Consider the following 5,143-nt stretch of genomic DNA (forward strand, 5'->3'; position numbering starts at 1 on the left):
ACAGACCTTTTATAGTTCTCTCTGCTTATTTTCAAAAACCTTAACATTTGGCACGTATCGTATTGGTCCCACTGATTTTGTGTTGCTTTTCTTCCCTTTTCCCTTCATTCCTTGCCTCCTCTCTGTGATGGATCCCAGCCCACGGTCTCCTCCCAAACCGGCACAGGCTGGTTTCAGCCCTGTCTGCCCCAGTCTGATTTAACCTAGCCCCTTCCCCCAACCCAAAATTAATGAAACCGTCTCACAATAGTCAGTCAGTGCTGGTGGCTTATTTCCAGCTCTTAAACTTACAAACCTATTTATAGCTCGAAAGGCTTGGAAAGAGATCATTAAGGGAATACATTTGCGAATGTAGAACAAAGATCTGATTCTGGGATTTTCTTTACGCAATTACTTAGTGTAAATAATAATGTTTGACACCTGCTTTCCTCTCCCATAGAAATCTCAAAGCAGTTTACAGCTATGAATTCACTAAGCCACTCTCAGCCCAAGTGCAGCAGAGAGAGGAGCCGTCCTTGAGGGTCTTAGACTGACACCATGTTCAGATCTACTAATGTTATTTTTCTTTTAAATTCACTGACTTGCTCTTACTCTGTCTGTGACCCCACTCACACACCTCCTCACTTCAGAGGCTGAAGCATGAGTGAATTAGACCTTCACAGATTCGTATTATATCAAAAATACAGCACTACAGTGCCCAAAGGTGACATTCAATGGAGACCCCGAGCTCCTCTCTTTATTCTGAAGCCATTAAGCATTATCATTCATCTATAAAATATAGCACAGTTACACACTGATGCAGAGAGATTATTTTTTCCCTATTTCTTCATTTCCCTTCACTATTAATGTAATGTGAGCATCGGAGTATTGGGCTCAGGAGCTCCATTCTAGCCCTGCTCTACAGTGACAACCTAAATACATTTTTTGTGCAAATTATGTTTTGTTGTTTACCTTTGGTTCTGTTGAAAAACTGCAAACTTGTAGTTAGTGTTCAAAAACCAGTGCTAATTTGGAAAGTTCATGCATTACTCATGGAAGGGCACTTCAAAACCAGAATTTTTCTTCTGGATCATGTCTCCACCCAGAGAAATCGGGACTCAGTTAAAAATGACAAGCCCCAAACAGGAATCAAACTGAGAACGCAGCCACATGAGCTTACCATGGCTTTTTTATCCCTGAATTCAGATTTTTTCCGTTTCCCTGTCACCCTTCAGCTCTAAGTGCCACTTTGCTGCTGGTCACGAAAGCTCGGCTGTGATGTGCGTCTGTTTGCAGTTTCCTTCCGTACAGTCAGGCCAGTGTTACAAGGACGATCACGTTGACTTAACTAAACAAAGCCATCCGCCTGCACCTGATACAGCCCGACACTTGCTGAAACCACAGCAAGGCCAGATATCTCAAACACTAGATATGTCCTTTCGTAACCATTTTTCACAAGATATTTTCTTTAAACTTCAAGTCCACGTTCTCCCAAAAAGTGTCTTTTGGTGGAAGGGTTGATTTGCTCTGAAAAGTTTCTTCTTGCCGTGAACCATTCTTTTCATTGAATCTTTACTGTGGGCCTTGGCAAAGGTCTCAAAGTCCCTTTTGTTTTCTCTGAGCAATCATCGACCTGTAGATCAAAGGCTTCATTCTGAAGAGTGCTGGCCATGCTTGGGCAGTGCTGTGAGTTCAGGACCTCTATATTACATAGATGCCCTCCCCTTGAACCTGGATAAAGCCTAAAAGACACACCTCAGTGAGATTTCCTCTAGAAAATAAGGCAAAAATTAGCTTTATTTATGAAGCACGTTTTAATCCAAGTCAAAATATTAGGCCTCAGCTCTGAGAATTCATGTGCATCTTGTTGTCTTAGGTACCTTCTGTGTGAGGTAGTATAACGTGATAAAATGGGGACACAGCGATTTTAGATAGTAAGTGGTGTAAAGCGGGAAGGAGAGGAGCTAGAATCACAGTTCTTTAGGGCACCATGAGGTATGACTTGGGGGTGAGACCAGAAATGTCTCTGTAGACATCAAGTGCATGTCTAAACCTCATCAGGTTCCACAAAGGTTCTTCTACTCCTGTGCAGAGCTTGACCTGGTTGGTCTTCTCACGGCTCATGTAATGAGCTGGATTAAAAACCTTCTTATCTTTCTACTCCTTCAGTCTATTTGTGCAGGGCACAGTCAATTTGAAACCATGATGGACTTGGCAGAAAGACTCACTGAGATTCTTCAGATTAATAGATTCTTCTTCGCATTCACTGGGCTGTGTTTACATGTCTTTGTCCACACCATGTGCCTCACCACTTTTTCTTCACCTGAAATGTGCCTACACTTAGACTGAGTGTTCAGAGGTTTGTGGTATCCTCCTGTGTCTCATTCTCCATCTTTGGCCCAGCTACACCTCCTTTACACCTGAATAGAGACTCTTTGGAGCAGAGACCTGTTGGCTCTGTGGAGGTGCCAGCTGCTCTTTAGGGCATAAAAAAATTATGGCCCAGAATGGGGCCAAGTTGCTGATGAATAGCAAGTTGCGGGTGCCAAGTTGCTGATGACTCTTGGGCCTGTTGGCGACTCCTCTGGCTACACCTGCACTAGTGAACTGCTGCCAGTGCCTGCCCTTTGGTCCTGAGGCCAGCTGGCATAGTCTGGCCATGTCTCTACTTTTAGCTTCTCTTAGCTTCCAAAATAAGTTTGCAAACTTCATACTATTAGTATATCCCTGGTCCAGGCTAACTCCTGAACCTTTGTTTAGGAGAGCGCTTCTCACCCCGGGCCATAATCATGCCCAAGACCACTCCAACAGCTTCACAGTGTTCATGTTCCAGTGTCTGAGCCTGGTCTCCAGTACTGTCCATGCCAAACGAATGCTGTCTTGCTTTGCGGTTTAGCAATATCTTATTTCCAAACATGAAGGATTTTTTCCCTGCTCGGTTGGTGCTAATTTCTGTGAATCTCCTCATTGTCTCCCAGTTTTCAGTGCATGTGTCCCCTTGGCAGATCTTCACTATAGACACTGCGTGTCTTCACTATAATTAAAAAGTGGCAGCAGTCTTGTAGAGCTAAAACAGAAATCTCCAGTTTATAGTAATCATAAATCATAATTCAGCACTTACCTTACTTATTTGCAGCAAGATAAACCAACCCCTGCACATTCAGCTGGTATTTCTGCAAGGTAGTCACATCCTATGCCCCAGGCCTCCCGAGGTTTGAAGAGCCTGGAGGATCAGGTCCTAAAGGTCATGAGGAAAGGCTGAACAGGATGTGGAAACAGCTCTTCCAAGTCACAAGCTAGCACAGCAGCCCCTGGAGCATATTTTTCTCAAATTTAATAGGTGATGGGGCCTTTATGTCCTTTAAATTTTCTTCCCTCTGTACTTACACACAGGACCAACCTTAGTTCATATAGGCCTGGGTCAGAGCTCCAAAAGTAGTCAGAAAGCAAGTCTCAGGGGAAAAGAAGGACACCCATAGGGCAGAGGAATGCTAATTCAATGGTCCAAAGGCCTTAATTGTATGCGTGTTCATATATTACAACTTAAAGGTGAGAAAAGCAACTTCTATGACAGTGGTATACCTGGGAAGGCTGAGAAAACACTAATCCTGGAAAACAGAAAGGGTGAATAAAACATGGAGGAGTAGAAGAAAATGGGGATTTGTCTGTTGTCCATGGCAAGCTCGAAGTAGGACCTTGTTAAGGAAGGGCTGATAGAGAAAAGGAGGCCCCTGGCAGGAGGCAGGGGGCAGGAGGGCTTGCAGAGGCTTCCTGCTCGAGAGAGGGCTGGGAGGGCAGCGCACTGGCAGCACGGGAAGAGCAATGGAAAAGAGCAAGGAAGGCCAGATACGCGCCGTATTGTCTGTGGAGAGCTGCTGCAAAGGGAAGTCCACCCAGTCTTTGCTAACTCTAGCTTGGTAGATACTCCAGTGCAGATGAGAGTAGCACATATAGCTCTGGACACAAGAGCCCCCCTCTGCACAGACTGTGGGCAGCTCTCCAGCATCCGCGGGGGACAGACACACTCAAGGGTAAAGCAGGTCTTATGAGGGACAGCTCTGGTGGGTCCTGGAGCAGACCCTGGCAGGTGCTTATCACAGTCAGGATGTGGTTGTTCAATCTGCCTGTGTTAACACTGGGGAAAAACTAGGGTAAGGCTATCACCATCTTAATAACACAGGGTTCACCAATCTCCCCACTTACTAAAACTGCAATATTTTAAAACAACCTTTTTATTTTCTACCACGGCTGGATCCTGGGGTCTTATTTTATCTGTCACATCCAGTCTGCTAAGAGAGGCAGGTTCTGTATCTTAGTCTGCGGTATGATTTTCTGTTTGTCCTTTTGAATGACTTTGCCCAAAGGGGTGACAATAAAAAAATGTGAAAGCTGGTGTCAAAATAATTTCTCTGAGCCTGGAACGTACATTTTTTTCATTATTCTTGACATTCTCTTTTATTTGTGTCTTTTCTCTTCCCCCCTCCACTTCTGTTCAGTATTAGAGCAAAGTAAAACACATAATGCAGATAATTCTGCTTTCAGATTTCTTGGCTAGCATTGACCCACTCTCATGCAGATACGTGGGAGCTCTGCACACCACATATGGTCTTTATATTCCTGCGACTTATGGAGACACATAATTTTCCATTCACGAGTGCACAGGAGCATGGTCATATGAAGATCCTTTGACTCCTGCTATTGGGAGTTCTCCTGCTATTTAGCCAGAGCCAAAAGCTACAGAAGCATCCCAGAAGCAATCTCATCCAGCAGCAAGTAAAAGGAAATGCTCCATATTGTCATACAGATTATCCAAAATAGATCTTATTAGGCCCTTCCATTCTGCTGGCCAAGTGGGGTGATGCTTCCAAGAGGAGGGGAGCTAACCCAGTGCTTCATGCTCATTATTCGTTTGGGTGGGAAGTGGGGATCTGGAAAGGCTTTAGGAACAGACTCTCCATCCATGATATTTAGAAGGATGTCAGGGATGTCTGGTGGTTTCTTGTTATATGTTGCGGTGAAGAACTGAAAGGAAGAGGGCCCATGTTACTGAAAGGCCGCTTATATGTGCTGTCGGGCATTAATCATCGCTGGTAAAGTGGTCTGTAACGAGGCGCCGGTGTTAATGCTCCCACTCTGTCTGGGTGGCTCTCGGAGGACTTTATCG

The sequence above is a fragment of the Pygoscelis adeliae genome, unplaced genomic scaffold (genome assembly GCF_000699105.1).
Source record: "Pygoscelis adeliae isolate BGI_AS28 unplaced genomic scaffold, ASM69910v1 Scaffold103, whole genome shotgun sequence".
NCBI classification, from domain to species: Eukaryota; Metazoa; Chordata; class Aves; order Sphenisciformes; family Spheniscidae; genus Pygoscelis; species Pygoscelis adeliae.